The 20,263-nt window shown below is 38.2% G+C and overlaps 1 protein-coding gene across 2 annotated transcripts in view; it reads left to right on the top strand.

Annotated features, from left to right (window-relative positions):
• STIM2 (stromal interaction molecule 2) overlaps positions 1-20,263 on the top strand; it is a 161,122-nt gene that overhangs the window by 96,298 nt on the left and 44,561 nt on the right. The gene's annotated exons all lie outside the window — the stretch shown is intronic.

Raw genomic sequence — 20,263 nt, 5'->3', positions numbered from 1 at the left:
TTCACTTTTTAAAGGAGGCATTTGTTAAAATACACTGCGAAGAAGAAAAGGCAGGAAAAAAAATCTCACTGACTTGAATGAAAGATACATACACTTAAAAATCTGTCTCTCCATTTCCCTGCCCCATACCATTTTTAAGTAATAGGAATTTGGGTAGTATTGCGAATGAGTGTACATTTCATGGGGGAGAAAGTGCTACTAGAATGGTGGAAAACTCAGAAAAACTTACTCTGCTTACAGGTATGCCTTAGAGATACTGTACACACCACCATAATAAACCAAATATTGTAGTAAAGCCAGTCAAATGAGTTTTTTGGTTTCCCAGTGTGTATAAAAGTTACGTTTATGTTATACTGTATTCTGTGATGTATGCGATAACATTATGTATAAAAAATGTATATATCTTATTTATAAAATATTGCTAAAAAGTGCTAATCATCCTCTGAGCTTTCAGCAAGTTGTAATTTTTCTACTGGTGGAGGTTTTGCCTCAGTGTTGGTGGCTTCAGGCTGAACAGTATGCTGCTTGCTGAAGGTTGGGGTGGCTCTGGCAAGTTCTTAACATAGGTCAACAATGAGGTTTGCCATATTAATTGACTCTTCATTTCATGAACAGTTTCTCTGTAGCATGCAGTACTGTTTGGTAGCATTTTACACAAAGGAGAACTTTTTTCATAAACCTGCTCTTGCTTTTTTAACCAGGTTTATGTAATAGTCTAAATCCTTTGTTGTCATTTCAGCAATCTTTGCAGCATTTTTACCAGGAGTATATTCCATCTCAGGAAACCTCTTTCTTTTGGTCATCTGTAAGAGGTGACTCCTCATCTGTACAAATTTTATCGTAAGATTGAAGCAATTCAGTCCCATCCTCATGCTCCTCATCTCATTCTAGTTCTCTTGCTGTTTCCACCCCATCTGCAGTCACTTCCTCCACTGAAGCCTCAATGTCATCTATGAGGGTTGGAATCACCTTCTTCCACATTCCTGTTAATGTTGATATCTTGCCCTCTTCCCATGAATCATGAGTATTCTTTTTTTTTTTTTTAAGATTTCATTTATTTATTTGACACAAAGAGAGAGATCACAAGTAGGCAGAGAGGCAGGCAGAGAGAGAGGGGGAAGCAGGCTCCCCGCTGAGCAGAGAGCCCGATGCGGGGCTCGATCCCAGGACCCTGAGATCATGACCTGAACCAAAGGCAGAGGCTCAACCCACTGAGCCACCCCAGCGCCTGAATCATGAATATTCTTAATGGCAGTTAGATTAGTGAATTGTTTCCATCCATTAGAGGAATCACTATCTATGGCAGCTATAGCCTTATAAAATATATTTCTTAAATAATAAAACTTGAAAGTAGAATTACTCTTGATTCATGGGCTGTTGAATGGATGTTGTGTTAGCAGGCATGAAAACAGTTATCTCGTTGTATGTCTCCATCAGAGCTCTTGGGTGACCAGGTAAATCGCTAGTAAGCAGTAATATTTTGAAAGGAATCTTTCTTTTTTCTGAGCATCAGGCCTCAACAGTGGGCTTAAAATATTCAGTAAACTATGTTGTAAACAGACGTGTTGTCATTAAGGCTTTGTTTTTCCCTTTATAGAGCACAGGCAGAGTAGATATAGCATCATTCTTCAGGGCCCTAGGATTTTCATAATGGTAAGTGAACATTGCCTTCAACTTAAAGTCACAAGCTTCTTTAGCCCCCAACAAAAGAGTTAGCCAGTTCTTTGGAGCTTTGAAGGCAGACATTGATTTCTCTTTAGTTGCAGAAGTCCCAGATGGCATCTTCCAGTATAAGGCTGTTTCGTCTGCACTGAATATCTGTTGTTTAGTTGTAGCTACCTTTGTTACTGATCTTCTGGAGAATCAGCTTCTACATCAGCACTTGCTGCTTCCCCTTGCACTTTTCTTATGGAGATGGCTTCTTTTCTTAAACCTCATGAACCAACCTCTGGTTGCACCTCTGTTAGCTTCATGTTCCTTGGGCAGCTTCCTCACCTCTCAGTCTTCACAGTATTGAAGAGAGTTAGGGTCTTAATTCTAGATTAGGCTTCGGCTTAAGGAACATGGTAGCTGGTTTGTTTTTCTATCCAGACCACTGAAACTTTCTTTGTATCAATAGTAAGACTATTTTACTTTCTTACTATTTGTGTGTTAACTGGAGTAGCACTTTTAATTTCTTTCAAGAACTTTTCCTTTCCATAGACAACTTGGTTAACTAGCACAAGAAACTTAGATTTCAGCCTGTCTTGGCTTTGACATGTCTTCCTCTCTAGGCTCAGTCATTTCTAGCTTTTGATTTAAAGTGAGAGACATGTGATTCTTCCTTTCACTTGAACACTTAGAGGCTATATTGTAGGGTTATTAATTGGCCTAATTTCAGTAATGTTGCATCTCAGAGAATCGGCCCCGGGGCGCGGGTAGAGCGGGGATAGCCAGTTGATGGAGCCATCAGAAAACACACAATTATCAATTAAGTTTGCTACCTTAAAAAAATTAGCAGTTTCCAGGGCCTAGGGTAGAGAGAAGGATGAATAGACAGAGCACAGAGGATTTTTAGGGCAGTGAAACTATTCTATATGAAACTATTATGGTGGATCCATGTCATTATAAATTTGTCTAAACCATAGAATATACAATACCAAGTGAACCCTAATATAAACTCTGGGCTTTGGATGATAATGATGTGTCAGCATAGGTCCATCATCTATAAATAATGTACCACTCTGGTGTGGGATGTTGATAATTAAGGAGGTCATATATGTGTGGGGTAGGGGGTGGGTGGGAAATCTCTGTACTTTCCATTCAGTTTTGCTGTGCACTTAAAACTGCTCTCAAAAACAAAATCTAATAAAAAATATTTTAAAATCATAAATTAAAAGTAAAAAAATTAAGTTTGCCGTCTTATACGGGTGCTGTTTGTGGAACCCCAAAATAGTGACAATAATAACATAAAGATCACTGATCACAGATCATCATAACAAATATAATAATAATGAAAAAGTTTGAAACATTGTGAGAAGTACGCAAATGTGACACAGAGACATGAAGTGAACAAATGCTATTGGAAATATGGCGCTGATCGACTTACTTGGTGCAGGGCTGCCACAAACCTTCGATTTTGTGGGCAGTGTCTGTGCAATATCTGTAAAGTCCAGTAAATAGAAGTGTAGTCAAACAAGGCATGCCCGTGTATGAAATCTCTCTGCAGTATGGAGGCCTCATTCAATTCTAATAAGGAATTAGAGACCCATTATAGCATCTGTTGCTGTGCGTATAGTTTAGATTTTGGATATGCGAAAAGTTAAGTGGAACCCACTTAAATGTGTTTGAATGAGGGGAAAAAGGACTTGACCACTTGTTACCACCCACAGTGCTTTCCCCCTGGTTCAGCTCCCATCTCTTGCCTGGGTAACTGCAGCAGTTGCCATAGGGTCTCCTGGAGTGTCCTTGTGCTCTGCTGCATTCTGGACTTCACTTAGCAGAGTAATCTGTTTAAAACATAAATCAGATTTGCTCAGAGGAAAAGCTAAAGTCTTTAAAAAGACCTGTATGCCTCTCCATGATCTGTCCTCCCCTCTTGCTTCTTCTGTTCCCTGTTGTGTGTAGCTGGCCTGCCTCACTCCTGGTGCTCTATCCCAGGACTGGAGATGTCCTCATGGACCGTCAGGGAGGCCCACCCTCACTATTTTGTTTAAGATCACAGATCACACTCCTCTCTCCCCACTTTTACCTTTTTTTTTTTTTTTTCACTCCTCTTTCTTAGCTTCACATTTTCTTTTTCCCATATCATGTGTCATCTTCTAAGACCTCATGTAATTGACTTATTCATTATGTTGGTGTCCTTTCTTTCTCCTGCCTCTGAGAATGTCTGTCTCAGAGAGCAGGGGTTGTTTATTTTGTTTATTAAATGTATCCCAAATCTGTTGGGACTCTATACTTAAACCTGGTTTTGGTTTCTGAACCTAGGGAGTTTGATGAGATCTTTTGTGATCTGTGAGCATGTTTTGTTTTTGTTTTGTCTTAGGGCCTTTCCAAGTTGGGTAGCCTCTTAAATGTCTTTTTTCCCTGGGCTTTCACCTTAATTTCCACCCGCTAAGATTTTGCCATTATGATGGTAAGATTTCCCCAAGTCACCAAAGAGGTGGCCTAAATTATAAACTGTATGGTTCTCACATCACCTCCTAGGGGAGTATTATGTTGGAGGAGTAGTCTTAAGGCTCCTATTAACACAGCTGCATGGGAGGAGAGAGAATGAGCCTTGAGCCTCGAGTTAAACCTCCCCTAGATGCTTTAGAGTGACCTAATTGATTTTCTCAATACATGTGAGACATTTATTTTTTTATTTTTTTAAAGATTTGATTTATTTGACAGACAGAGATCACAAGTAGGCAGAGAGGCAGGCAGAGAGAGGAGGAAGCAGGCTGTCCGTAGAGCAGAGAGCCCGATGCGGGGCTCGATCCCAGAACCCTGGGATCATGACCTGAGCCGAAGGCAGAGGCTTTAACCCACTGAGCCACCCAGGTACCCCATGTGAGACATTTATTAACGGTCATGTAAAGACAGGGTATTGTTGCTAGATGGCGTTTACATCACAGCTTGACAAACCCCAGGTATCCTGGAAATCGCTCAGGGACAGGACATGTTGAATGTGCAGGATTCTGCTTTTATCTGGGTGTTGTGTTTCTGTTTAAGATTTTTCTTAGGAAACAAAAGGTGAGTCCTCTGAAAAGGTTTGGAAACTGCTGGTATAAAGATGAGTATGTACCTCTAGGGATTACATGTAATTCATGGTTGTTAGGTGAATATAATACACACACATACTGGCGTCCATGCATGCCTGCATACACATACAAACGCAGTCATGCTGTGCCCATTGTCATTGTGTCTCCAATGCCTAGAGCAGTGTCTTATTTACTTTGATATTCAGTAAATATTTGTTGAATAAATGAATGTATCATACCTGATGAGCACTGGCTACTCAATAACTCAGTTCATCCAGTACTTTTGAGTATGGGCATTTCTGTTACAATGAGCTATATGCATTCTTGAAAAGGTTATGTTTTGTAAACTTGTGAACTGAAAAATTCCAGAGTTTATGAGAAAAATGGGGTTGGAGCAGGCTACTCAAAACCTATGCAACTTTGTAACCAGTGCACTAATAGTACTAATAAAAATACTAGCACAAGTTCAAAAGATATGTTAAATTCCTAATCAGTTAATACAGTAGTGAGTATGGGCCTTTACCTTAAACAGGTAGGTCAAGATAACTTCATGGAAGGAGTTGTTAGGATTGAGGTTGCTAAATTATGCAGACAAAGGCAGAGCTCATGAATTTGAGAAGTGAGCTACAAGCCTTGCTGAGACAGGCAGTGGACAGATGGGGCTGAGAGGAAGGAGTGTGAGCAGAGGGTATGTGCACAGCCTGCTGTTTTGCCATTTTGGATATTTTGTATCCATTTGTTGTTGCTTGGCAGTATAAAATGCTAACATGTGAGGAAAAGTCACACTTGAAATGATAGACTTTTATATTTTATTGACATGATCCTTGTTTACCAGTTGCACGTAAGCTAACTCATGACGCAGAAGCACCTGGAGCAGAACAGGTTGTGTCTGTGATGTGCTCACTAGGCATTGGATGCCAGGTATTCATGATGAAGGAAATGTATCTCTGGGCTATGAGGCAAAAGTAGCTGAGTAGGAAAGACAAATAATTGCAATAAATGGGGATGTGTATCATAATAGGAGTAAGTGTAGGATATGGAGGTAGCTCCCTGGAAGAAGTAATTCACTCTCTGGTAGGTATAGAAGATGGTGTTTGCGATAGGCTATGAGGGTTGACCAAGAGTTCTGGGAAGGGATGAGGAGGTGGACCATAAATGGTAACCCTCCATGGCTCTTGCAGATACCTGAAATTTGCTGGAAGTGGAAGTGGCAAGGTGTAGGAAGTATGTGGGCTTTTGAGCTATACAGATTTAAATCCTAGTCCTCCTACTTAATGAGCATTAAGACATAGGGTACATTTTAAACTTCTCTTATAAAATAGAGTTTTTATGTGATTTAAATGAGTACTGTAGCAAAAGTGCTTGGCATAATTTCTGGCGTCATCTTGTAGGTACTTAGAAAATGTTGACTTGTTCTGGTAATGCTGAGTAAACTAAAATGTTACACTGTACTGAAAGTTTTAGAAGGTTTTTGATTGACTCATAATATTCATAAATGAAATAAAAAGATATACTAGGCTAAATACTTACCATTGTAGTATACAGTTCTCTAGAGGGTGAAACAGATCTAAGGTCTTTATGGAGATGTCAACTGGGGAAAAGTCAAATTGTGTTATGCAGAAATTGATCCTGATCTCACATAGAAAAATTTCAGTGTCATGTGAATGTACTTTTTTTGCTTGTGCGGTGAATGCTTGGCCAGTTTGCACATGCCAGCAGTGCACTGCAAACGAAAGCCATTTTAAAAACTAGTGTTAGATTTCAAATAGATTTTGATAAATTGGATAAGTTGCTAGAATTACCGAAGGCGGTTAAAAAGTAGCCAGATACCTGATGAAGGGAAATGTAGGTAGAAAATTATTAGTTGTATATAAGTTTTAAGCACCATAATAGATACAAACTGATTAAGTAATGTACTGTTTTTAAAAATGGTAGTTCATTGGGTTAAATAGTTATTATAACATGTGACAACCATGAGGTAATCTTTCCATTCTGTTTGTTTAGCATGGGTCTTATCTTACCTAAGGTCACTGTGTAATTTGGGGCTTTACAAATTGAATAGACATTTGGAAATTTGGCAGGAGGTTTAATTTAATTTAATTTTTTTATTAGAAATTTAAAGGAACTGAAATTGAGAGAAGAGAGATGTAGGCATTTAAATAATGGTTGTTTTCAAGTGTATTTAAATCCTAGCTAGAGAGAGATGATCAAGAGTATTTTCTGTTTAGGAAAGCAGAAATGTAAATATGACACAAAAGGACTTATTTATTTATTAAAAATATTTTATTTATTTATTTGGCAGAGAGAGAGACAGCGAGAGAGGGAATACAAGCAGGGGAAGTGGGAGAGAGAGAAGCAGGCTTCCCGCTAAGCAGAGAGCCCAATGCCCATGCCAGGCCTGGGATCATGACCTGAGCCAAAGGCCGATGCTTAACAACTGAGCCAGCCAGGCGCCCCCATAAAAAGATTTATAAAGGAAAAAATTCCTTTTCTTGGATGTTAAAGTTCTAAAAGTAAAGAGGACTATAAATATTTCCTTTATATAGAAACTTGACATTTATAAGGGTATTCTCAGTATGGAAGTAAAAGTGGATCTCTACATGCTGATAAAAATCAACCAGTTTTTTAGGTGTATGCTGTTGGTTACAGTGAGATTGGAATGAAAAACAAAATATAAAGGTAACTGTGCATAATTGTTAAACATTACCAGGAGAGTAACTAAGGATGTCGACCTTGCACATAAGAAAGTGTCATTATCTTTGTGGCATCCATTTACACAATATTTATTTGTATATTTACAGTAAGCATAGGAATCACTGTGGTAGAGCACCAAGTGTAAGAGAAGGCTTTTCTCCTCAAGGGGCTTTCGGTATTGTTACATGTGCACACATGAAATATTAAATAACAATTTAAGAAGTTGTGATTAAATACTAGGTAAGTGGTACTATTATAAGAGTTTAAGGAAATGGACAGATTTGTTATGAGAAGTCTTCATTAGGGAGATGACTCTTGAGCAGGATTTCAAAAGGCATAAAATGTTCTTAGAAATGGTAGAGATAGCAGTATACAAATTAGCACATTAAAATGAGTAAATGAATATGTATAATTCCAGACTTAAATTCTAAATCCTTCAAATAAACACAATTTATAAATTAGAAATACAATAATTTTTTAGTCTATGAGAGATAATAATCACTGTTCTAATATTTGTCTTTTGCTCTTACATGTAATACTTAACTTTTTGTGTCTTAGTTTTGTCATCTGCTAAGTGGGGATAAAAATCGTGTATCACATCAGATTGTTGAGGATGAAATGAATTTGTACATCGAAAGTGTTTAGAACAGTGCCTAGCACATAGCAAGTGCTTAATGACCATCCCTTGTTACCACTAATTTTATAAGATGGATGTGAACATGATGGATGTGAACATGGTGCATGTGGGGATTTGGGGCCTGATACAGTTGGAACAGGCATCTGAGTTGGGAATAGTAGAAAATAGGTCAGTCAGAGGGATACCAGACTGGTGAGCCTTGATGTTTAAGCCTGATGAGCTGCTCCAGGAATGGTAAGTAAGATTCCACTCATAAACCAGTGCTTACCAGTTGGTGGTGGTGCCTTTAGCAGTGTTTAAGGAAGCTTGATTTGTGGTTGGTCTCAGTAGCAAAGAAGGATGTTATTATAGAAATTGGTGGTTAGCAACATTAACTGTGTCTGTGGGAGGTGGTAGTGTATTTTAGCATTTTTATCATTATCACACTAAATATTAGGAGCTGTTACAGTGTCTTGTTTTGGAAAGCTTTATAATATAGAGCAGTTAAGGAAGATGAATTCACTTAGGAAGACTAGCTTTGATTTCAATATAATGTGTAATTCTGAGACATGTTTTTAAGGAACACTTGAATCAACTTTTTCCTTTTGTTCAGAATGAATTCTATTTTCTTTTTCTTCCATGTCATTTTAAACCCATTGGGTTTGAGCAGAATCATATAATGGGTTTGTACAGTGCACATATTTTAGTAAATGTGTTTATTATGAGCAAGGCATTGTCCTAGTTATGGAAGATACAGAGATGAAGCATATGTTTTCTTTCCTCCACCTGTCTATAGTGTGTTTTTGGAGAAAGGTCTATTAACACATAATTAAGGGATGTGATATGATCTAGCATCAAGGTATGTAGTAGGCAGTGTGGGATAAGAGAATAAGAAGTATGTTCTACCAGAGGGCCGGTGAGGCCAGAGAAGTTAGTTGCATGAAGGGACATTTATTTACCTTTCATCTCTCGCCACCCCTTCACTGGGAGGCACTCTGCTGGAGTAATTGCTTTCAAGATATTTGTGGTTAATACAGTACATTTTAAAAACACAGGGCTCTTAATATGCCTCAGATGCTTGTGATATTTTATTAATTCAGGTTTTTAACACTTTACAACTTTTATAACGATACTTTTGGTTTCAGAAGAAGCTGTTGTTAGCCGTCTATAGGGGTACTTAGGGTTTTCATTGTCTATGGAAAGCAGTTTATACAAGGGAAGGCCTGTTCTTGAGGTAGAGTCTAGTTTCAAAATGACAAATGTCATTATTTGTACTACTAACAAAGGTCTTTTGTAGTCATAGTTTCTTGTATGTGGCGAATAGGCAACACGAACATATTGTCCATTTACTCTGTCAGCCAAATTTTAAGTGTGCTTAACGTGAATTTTTCTTAGAGGAGTAACATGAATATTATTTGATCAGTTTGCAAAACACTGTTCTGTGTTAGTCAGAATTTATTTTTGTACTTTGCATGAACTGTATTCTTTTAAAAATAATCAAGTCTTTTTTTGATAAAATTATCTATGTGAATTCGGAGCACTCACAATAAGTTTCTGATCTTATTTAATCATTATTTTATGTCAGCATTTCAGTTTCCCTCTTTCCTTCATTTCATATCTATTTATTGGGGCTGCTTTGGTTTTTATTATTTTCATTTTCTTCTTTCCTGTTTCTCTTTTATTCTTGACCCTTTTCCTCTTTTACTTCAGAATATTTGACTTTTAGAGATTTAGAATCATTGTGTATACAAATTTGCTAGGATTAGTTATGCCTTTTAATCTGTGGAAGATTGTTCACTTTAAGACAGCTGTGTCTTTTATACTTTTTTAAAATTTTATTCTGAAATAGAGACCACTTTTCAGTACAGGATGCAGAGACCAATTGCCTGTCATATCTCTCTGTACTTTGGGTTCTAGAAATTTGACATTTTCTGTTCTTTGGGAACTCATGAAATAGATAGGTTGTGGGCCTCATTTTTTCCTCGAATAACAAATTTTCCAGTAGGTAATTCATCATATGATGAAAGTTTTCTTACAATTTAAGGAAGTACAGTTCTAAAATTGTTTGTAAATTTGCCTTATTATGGTTTTCTGTGCACCTGAATTATTCTACATTTCTCCTCTGCTATGTTCACAGACTCAAGGGATACCTCAAGTTTGGAGTACAGTAACAGAACCTTCTGCAGAAGGTAAAAATGAGGGCTGTCCACTTTTCACTATGATGGACTATTTAGAAAATAGTAGCTTTTCTTAAACATCTTACTGTTCTTTCTTCCTTTTCCCCAGCAGTTGGGAATCGATTTTATATATATAGATTTGTGTTAAGTTTTGCTTACCATTCATTGTTTTGGGAAGTGGGTGGGTAGGATGGTCTCTGGTTGGAGTTCTGTGTGTTAAGATATATATTATTGTAGGAGATTCACTGTATTAAATTTTACTTTAGGTGGAACACAATTTTATTCTCATCCTTTTGGATAAGGGATTTGTTTGTTGATAGTAGTATTCTCTTCAAAGATGGTCAGTTGTACAAACATCTTTTTTCTTTTTGAACAAGTCTTTATTTACTTGGGTTTTTTTTTTTTTTGCTTTTCCACTGAATGTTACTTAGCAGGTTAGAAGTAATTATAATAGAAATAATGCAAATTACAAATACAATGAAAATAAAATTTTCAGAGATAGTAAAGAACCGTTTCAGTAGCAATATGAACGTGGCTTGTTTCTGAAAACTAAACATCTTTGCAATCCTGGATCACATATGTATATATATGTTATATTACATATATAAATATATGGCTTAGAATGAATGGTAAAAAAAAAATAGGGTAAATCACATAGTATGTGTGTCATACTTAAATACTTTTCACTCTCTGGATGGTTATTCTATCTAAATTGAGTACTGAGTACAAATAAAGCTTACTTTATAACTTTTTCTCATCTGGTTAAGGTGTTCTTCAATATGAGAACCTTAATAAGCATTCTTCTAACATTTGGCCAGTCTTCTGTTTCTCTTTCTCTTTCTGTCAGTGTGAATTCTTCCATATGTTGAAAATGGTGGGCCATTTAGATACATTTGATTTAAAGGGTTTAAAGTTAACTGCTTACTTAAGTTATTAGTTTAAAAGTAAGAGTCTAAATCACTCTGACAAAATGAAATAGCAAATGTCAGTTCCAATGAAGTAAATTAAGTTTTTACTTCCATTATCAATTCTTTTTCTTAGCATGTAATCAGGTAAAAAGAAAATATTAAACAAGTGTTTATCACTAGGAGCTTGTGGTTGCTTAAGGGCTGTGTTCTTGAACAAAATTAACAACAGAGAGTTGTTACTCACTCACATAAAGGTATAATAAAGTCATATGAGTTGAGAGTTCCATAAGAATAGGGGAAAAAATTGGCCGCTTGAGAATACTGTTAATAAGGCAAAAGCAGAGAATTAGCTAATGAAATAAGTAATGGCCATTAGAAACATGGGAGATGAATCAGGAAGGTACATTGTCTTGAAAGTCTAGAGAGGAAAGTTTTCAGGAGATAATGGATGGCTATATAATTGAGGGCATGGTCTATCTACCATATTGCAAGATATCTGTTGAAAGCCTTCACAAGTAATTTTTTTTTTTTTTTTTTAGGTCTCTTTAGTAGGAACAGATAAATTCCTGATAAGATGATTTATGCTTTTTTGCGAACCCTGTGACTGATCTTGTTTCCTTTGTCTACTTTTTGTAGCTGTTTTTAAGGATCTCATGTGTATTTTGTGCACGTTCTTAGTTTCATTTTATTTCCCTGTTCCATTGCCATCTTTTATGTTATTCTCTTTACATTATGTGAATCTTTGCAAATAATTTCTATTTCTTCTCCCTCCCTCCCTTCCTTAGTGGGGGATAGAGAGAGAAGAGATGAAAAGTGGCTAGTAGTTCTGATACAGAGAAATTTGGTGTATTGGGAAAAACTATTAGTCTTGGCAAGAAGAAAATCATTAACCCTCAAGGATCAGTTTAAACACTGGTATGGGGAATTGAGTCCCATACACACACAGAATAAGTCTTAAAAAAGATTTAAGTGGAAGCCACCTGAATGTACATCGGTGGGTAAATGAATAAAGAGTACGTGGCACATACATACAATGGAATATTCTTCAGCCTTAAAAAGAAGGAAATTCTGACACATATTAGAATATGAATGAACCGTGAGAACGTTATGCTAAGTGAAATAACGTGAATGGACAGTGAGGACATTATGCTGAGTGAAATAAGCCAGTCACAAAAGGACAAATACTGTATGATTCCATTTATATGAGGTTCCTAGGAGTCGTCAAGATCATAAGGACAGAAAGTAGAATGGTGGTTTCCTGGAGCTGGGGAGAGGTGAATGGGGAGTTACTGGTCAGTGGGTACAGATTTTCAGTTTTATAAGATGAAAAGAATTCTGGAGTTAGATGGGATGATGGTCGCATGATAATATGAACACTTACGACTATTGGACTGTACACTTAAAAATGGGTAAAGATGGAGGAGTTAAGATGGCGGAGAAGTAGCAGCCTGAGACTACATCAGGTAACAGGAGATCAGCTCGATAGCTTATCTAAACATTGCAAACACCTACAAATCCAACGGGAGAGCGAAGAGAAGAAGAACAGCAACTCTAGAAACAGAAAATCAACCACTTTCTGAAAGGTAGGACTGGCGGAGAAGTGAATCTAAAACGACGGGAAGATAGACCGCGGGGGGAGGGGCCGGCTCCCGGCAAGTGGCGGAGGAACGGAGCACTAAATCAGGACTTTTAAAAGTCTGTTCCACTGAGGGACATTGCTCCAGAGGCTAAACCAGGGTGAAGCCCACGTGGGGCCAGCGTGGCCCCAGGTCCCTCAGGGTCACAGAAGGATCGGGGGTGTCGGAGTGTCGGAGAGCTCGCAGGTATTAGAACGGAGAAGCCGGCTTCAGAGACAGAGCCGAGGACTGAACTCTCAGCTCGGGGTTACCTTGAACTGGTCCCGGGCTGGGTGAGCTCGGAGCGCGGCTAGAGGCTGGGGATGCGGGAGTGATTGGGTGCTGTCCTCTGGGGGCGCACTGAGGAGTGGGGCCCCAGGCTCTCGGCTCCTCTGGGCCGGAGACTAGGAGGCCGCCACTTTCATTCCCGTTCTCCGGAACTCTACGGAAAGCGTTCAGGGAACAGAAGCTCCCAAAAGCGAACCCGAGCCGATTACTTAGTCCAGCCGCCGGTAAGGGCGGTGCAATCCCGCCTCGGGCAAAGACACTTGAGAGTCACTACAACAGGCCCCTCCCCCAGAAGATCAACAAAATATCCAGCCAGGACGAAGTTCATCTATCAAGGAGAAAGCAGATTCAATTCCTAAGACAGCAGAGCAATTCCAGAGGAGGAGAAAGCAAAGCACGGAACTCATGGCTTTCTCCCCATGATTCTTTAGTCTTGCGGCTACTTCAATTTTTTTTTTCTTTTTTCAATTTTTTTTTCTTTTTTCAATTTTTTTTTTCTTTTTTCTTTTTTCTTCTTCTGCTAAATTTTTTAAAACTTTTACCCTTTTCTTTTTTAACGTTTTTTGACTAGTTTATCTAAATATATATATTTTTTCTTTCTTTTTTATAATTTTTTCTTTATTTGTTTTATTTTTTAATTTTTTTTCTTTTTTTTTTCTGAACCTCTTTTTATCCCCTTTCTCCCCCCCACAATTTGGGGTCCCTTCTCATTTGGTTACAGCACACTTTTCTGGGGTCTTTGCCACCCTTTTAGTATTTTATTTGATCCTTCATATCCTCTTATCTGGACAAAATGACAAGACGGAAAAAATCACCACAAACAAAAGAACAAGAGGCAGTACCGAAGGCTAGGGACCTAATCAACACAGACATTGGTAATATGTCAGGTCAAGAGTTCAGAATGACGATTCTGAACATTCTAGCCGGGCTCGAAAAAGGCATGGAAGATATTAGAGAAACCCTCTCTGGAGATATTAAAGCCCTTTCTGGAGAAATTAAAGAACTAAAATCTAACCAAGTTGAAATCAAAAAAGCTATTAATGAGGTGCAATCAAAAATGGAGGCTCTCACTGCTAGGATAAATGAGGCAGAAGAAAGAATTAGTGATATCGAAGACCAAATGACAGAGAATAAAGAAGCCGAGCAAAAGAGGGACAAACAGCTACTGGACCATGAGGGGAGAATTCGAGAGATAAGTGACACCATAAGATGAAACAACATTAGAATAATTGGGATTCCAGAAGAAGAAGAAACAGAGAGGGGAGCAGAAGGTCTATTGGAGAGAATCATTGGAGAGAATTTCCCTAATATGGCAAAGGGAACAAGCATTAAAATCCAGGAGATGCAGAGAACCCCCCTCAAAGTCAACAAGAATAGGTCCACACCCCGTCACCTAATAGTAAAATTTACAAGTTTTAGTGACAAAGAGAAAATCCTGAAAGCAGCCCGAGAAAAGAAGTCTGTAACATACAATGGTAAAAATATTAGATTGGTGGCAGACTTATCCACAGAGACCTGGCAGGCCAGAAAGAGCTGGCATGATATATTCAGAGCACTCAACGAGAAAAACATGCAGCCAAGAATACTCTATCCAGCTAGGTTATCTTTGAAAATAGAAGGAGAGATCAAAAACTTCAAGGACAAACAAAAACTGAAAGAATTTGCAAATACCAAACCAGCTCTACAGGAAATATTGAAAGGGGTCCTCTAAGCAAAGAGAGAGCCTAAAAGTAGTAGATCAGAAAGGTACAGAGACAAGATACAGGAACAGTCACCTTACAGGCTAATAATGGCACTAAATTCATATCTCTCAATAGTCACCCTGAATGTTAATGGGCTAAATGCCCCAATCAAAAGACACAGGGTATCAGAATGGATAAAAAAACAAAACCCATCAGTATGTTGCCTACAAGAAACTCATTTTAGACGCGAAGACACCTGCAGATTTAAAGTGAGGGGGTGGAAAACAATTTACCATGCTAATGGGCATCAGAAGAAAGCTGGGGTGGCAATCCTTATATCAGATCAATTAGATTTTAAGCCAAAGACTATAATAAGAGATGAGGAAGGACACTATATCCTACTCAAAGGGTCTGTCCAACAAGAAGATCTAACAATTTTAAATATCTATGCCCCTAACGTGGGAGCAGCCAACTATATCAACCAATTAATAACAAAATCAAAGAAACACATCAATAATAATACAATAATAGTAGGGGACTTTAACACTCCCCTCACTGAAATGGACAGATCATCCAAGCAAAAGATCAACAAGGAAATAAAGGCCTTAAATGACACACTGGACCAGATGGACATCACAGATATATTCAGAACATTTCATCCCAAAGCAACAGAATACACATTCTTCTCTAGTGCACATGGAACCTTCTCCAGAATAGATCACATCCTGGGTCACAAATCAGGTCTCAACCGGTATCAAAAGATTAGGATTATTCCCTGCATATTTTCAGACCACAATGCTCTGAAGCTAGAACTCAGTCACAAGAGGAAAGCTGGAAAGAACCCAAATACATGGAGACTAAACAGCATCCTTCTAAAGAATGAATGGGTTAACCAGGAAATTAAAGAAGAATTGAAAAAATTCATGGAAACAAATGATAATGAAAACACAACAGTTCAAAATCTCTGGGACACAGCAAAGGCAGTCCTGAGAGGAAAATATATAGCGGTACAAGCCTTTCTCAAGAAACAAGAAAGGTCCCAAGTACACAACCTAACCCTACGCGTAAAGGAGCTGGAGAAAGAACAAGAAAGAAACCCTAAACCCAGCAGGAGAAGAGAAATCATAAAGATCAGAGCAGAAATCAATGAAATAGAAACCAAAAAAAAATAGAAAAAATCAATGAAACTAGGAGCTGGTTCTTTGAAAGAATCAATAAGATTGATAAACCCCTGGCCAGACTCATCAAAAAGAAAAGAGAAAGGACCCAAATAAATAAAATCATGAATGAAAGAGGAGAGATCACAACTAACACCAAAGAAATACAGACAATTATAAGAACATACTATGAGCAACTCTACGCCAACAAATTGGACAATCTGGAAGAAATGGATGCATTCCTAGAGACATATAAACTACCACAACTGAACCAGGAAGAAATAGAAAACCTGAACAGGCCCATAACCAGTAAGGAGATTGAAACAGTCATCAAAAATCTCCAAACAAACGAAAGCCCAGGGCCAGACGGCTTCCCAGGGGAATTCTACCAAACATTTAAAGAAGAACTCATTCCTATTCTCCTGAAACTGTTCCAAAAAATAGAAATGGAAGGAAAACTTCCAAACTCATTTTATGAGGCCAGCATCACCTTGATCCCCAAACCAGACAAGGATCCCACCAAAAAAGAGAACTACAGACCAATATCCTTGATGAACACAGACGCAAAAATTCTCGCCAAAATACTAGCCAATAGGATTCAACAGTACATTAAAAGGATTATTCACCACGATCAAGTGGGATTTATTCCTGGGCTGCAGGGTTGGTTCAACATCTGCAAATCAATCAATGTGATAGAACACATTAATAAAAGAAAGAACAAGAACCATATGATACTCTCAATAGATGCTGAAAAAGCATTTGACAAAGTACAGCATCCCTTCCTGATCAAAACTCGTCAAAATGTGGGGATAGAGGGCACATACCTCAATATTATCAAAGCCATCTATGAAAAACCCACCGCAAATATCATTCTCAATGGAGAAAAACTGAAAGCTTTTCCGTTAAGGTCAGGAACACGGCAGGGATGTCCATTATCACCACTGCTATTCAACATAGTATTAGAAGTCCTAGCCTCAGCAATCAGACAACAAAAAGAAATTAAAGGCAGCCAAATTGGTAAAGAAGAAGTCAAACTATCACTCTTCGCAGATGATATGATACTATATGTGGAAAACCCAAAAGACTCCACTCCAAAACTGCTAGAACTTGTACAGGAATTCAGTAAAGTGTCAGGATATAAAATCAATGCACAGAAATCAGTTGCATTTCTGTACACCAACAACAAGACTGAAGAAAGAGAAATTAAGGAGTCAATCCCATTTACAATTGTACCCAAAACTATAAGATACCTAGGAATAAACCTAACCAAAGAGACTAAGAATCTATACACAGAAAATTATAAAGTACTCATGAAAGAAATTGAGGAAGACACAAAAAAATGGAAAAATATTCCATGCTCCTGGATTGGAAGAATAAATATTGTGAAAATGTCTATGCTACCTAAAGCAATCTACACATTTAATGCAATCCCTTTCAAAATACCATCCATTTTTTTCAAAGAAATGGAACAAATAATCCTAAAATTTATATGGAACCAGAAAAGACCTCGAATAGCCAAAGGAATATTGAAGAACAAAGCCAAAGTTGGTGGCATCACAATTCCGGACTTCAAGCTCTATTACAAAGCTGTCATCATCAAGACAGCATGGTACTGGCACAAAAACAGACACATAGATCAGTGGAACAGAATAGAGAGCCCCGAAATCGACCCTCAACTCTATGGTCAACTAATCTTCGACAAAGCAGGAAAGAATGTCCAATGGAAAAAAGACAGCCTCTTCAATAAATGGTGCTGGGAAAATTGGACAGCCACATGCAGAAAAATGAAATTGGACCACTTCCTTACACCACACACGAAAATAGATTCCAAATGGATGAAGGACCTCAATGTGAGAAAGGAATCCATCAAAATCCTTGAGGAGAATGCAGGCAGCAACCTCTTCGACCTCAGCCGTAGCAACATCTTCCTAGGAACAACGGCAAAGGCAAGGTAAGCAAGGGCAAAAATGAACTATTGGGATTTCATCAAGATCAAAAGGTTTTGCACAGCAAAGGAAACAGTTAACAAAACCAAAAGACAACTGACAGAATGGGAGAAGATATTTGCAAACGACATATCAGATAAAGGGCTAGTATCCCAAATCTATAAGGAACTTAGCAAACTCAACACCCAAAGAACAAACAATCCAATCAAGAAATGGGCAGAGGACATGAACAGACATTTCTGCAAAGAAGACATCCAGATGGCCAACAGACACATGAAAAAGTGCTCCACGTCACTCGGCATCAGGGAAATACAAATCAAAACCACAATGAGATATCACCTCATACCAGTCAGAATGGCTAAAATTAACAAGTCAGGAAATGACAGATGCTGGATGTGGAGAAAGGGGAACCCTCCTCCACTGTTGGTGGGAATGCAAGCTGGTGCAACCACTCTGGAAAACAGCATGGAGGTTCCTCAAAATGTTGAAAATAGAACTACCCTATGACCCAGCAATTGCACTACTGGGTATTTACCCTAAAGATACAAACATAGTGATCCGAAGGGGCACGTGTACCCGAATGTTTATAGCAGCAATGTCTACAATAGCCAGACTATGGAAAGAACCTAGATGTCCATCAACAGATGAATGGATAAAGAAGATGTGGTATATATACACAATGGAATACTATGCAGCCATCAAAAGAAATGAAATCTTGCCATTTGCGACGACGTGGATGGAACTAGAGCGTATCATGCTTAGTGAAATAAGTCAATCGGAGAAAGACAACTATCATATGATCTCCCTGATATGAGGACATGGAGAAGCAACATGGGGGGGTAGGGGGATAGGAGAAGAATCAATGAAACAAGATGGGATTGGGAGGGAGACAAACCATAAATGACTCTTAATCTCACAAAACAAACTGGGGGTTCCTGGGGGGAGGTGGGATTGGGAGCGGGGGAGCGGGCTGTGGACATTGGGGAGGGGAGGCGAACCATAAGAGACTATGGACTCTGAAAAACAACCTGAGGGTTTTGAAGGGTCAGGGGTGGGAGGTTGGGGCAACCTGAGGGTTTTGAAGGGTCAAGGGTGGGAGGTTGGGGGAACAGGTGGTGGGTAATGGGGAGGGCACGTTTTGCATGGAGCACTGGTTGTTGTGCAAAAAGAATGAATACTGTTACGCTGAAAAAATAAATAAAATGAGAAAAAAAATGGGTAAAGATGGTAGCTTTTATGTTACATGTGTTTTAATCTCAAATAAAAAATGATCTTAGAGAGTGAGTAGATGAGAAGTAGAGAAATGGTGGGCAAACCCTCTGCTTAAGGTACAGGCAAGAAAATGGAGGGAAATTGAATGGCAGTTACAAATGGCTAGTATGATCAAAAGAAGGGTTTTCTTAAGAACTGGTAGGTGTGACTGTGCTTAAAGAAACAGGGAAGCACCCAACTGACATTTTTAAAAGTTAAACATTTAAAAGAAGTTTCAATTCAGGAAGTACTTTGTTCAAAAGGTACTATGTATAAGGTTTGGTAATTGGGATTATACCTTATTACATCATTTAATGTCAGCATTTGTTTTCTTCATGAATACTTGTGTTGGTTTATGGATTGAAAAGATATCATTAGCCAATAAAAGATGAATTTGAGATAAGACAGGCTTGTTGACAGAATTGCTGGCTAGCACTCAATCACAGACATGTCACTAAATGTTTTCAAATCCGTCATAGAATTTATTTCCTATGAAGAATTTGAATGACATTTTAAAAACAATGTCTTGAATTTTTGGGAGGGGGTTGGGGTGGGATGGGAAAAGGGGAATTGGGAAGTTGACTACTTAGAGAGGGGAGGCCCCAAGAAAGACCTTACCTTTTAAATTTGCTTATGCATGTATTTGGTTTCTGAATTATATGTTGTAAGAATATAGAATTCTAATGTTGTTTTCCATGTTTTGACCAGTATCAAATGTTTTCTGGCAGAATTTTAATGATAGTGCTACAGCTCTACTACTACAATGAATAATAATAGGTTTCTGTGTACTAGCTGCATACCCACTGATCCAGAGCCTGTGACCTTAGCAAAGGTAAGCATGTCCCAGATTGCAGTGTGAGATAGTTGAAGATTGATCTGCTTTGGTAGTTGTCTAAATTTTTCTCATCTCTTTTTAATAAGCATGCTTAGTTGCATGAATCTGACCTTGACATTAGACTGCATTCCCTTTTAGAGGTGTAACTGGAAGCTTTTGGATGTGTAATTGAAAAAAGGGGAGGCCGAGTTTTAAGTTAGTGGATATATGTTTTAGGGCTATGTCCGGATTCTTTGAATGGTTTTCAGGAATGCCCAAAAAAGTAATCTATCTAGTTTCCAATGGAACCTGCACTATATTAAGTAATGGAGGCTGAATTTATCATAAAACTAAATGCTTAATAAATTCCTGTGCATAACTGATTGTTCGAAA

The sequence above is a fragment of the Meles meles genome, chromosome 2 (genome assembly GCF_922984935.1).
Source record: "Meles meles chromosome 2, mMelMel3.1 paternal haplotype, whole genome shotgun sequence".
Lineage (NCBI taxonomy): Eukaryota > Metazoa > Chordata > Mammalia > Carnivora > Mustelidae > Meles > Meles meles.
The sequence above is the reverse complement of the archived record's forward strand: the minus strand, read 5'-3'. Positions and strand labels throughout refer to the sequence as shown.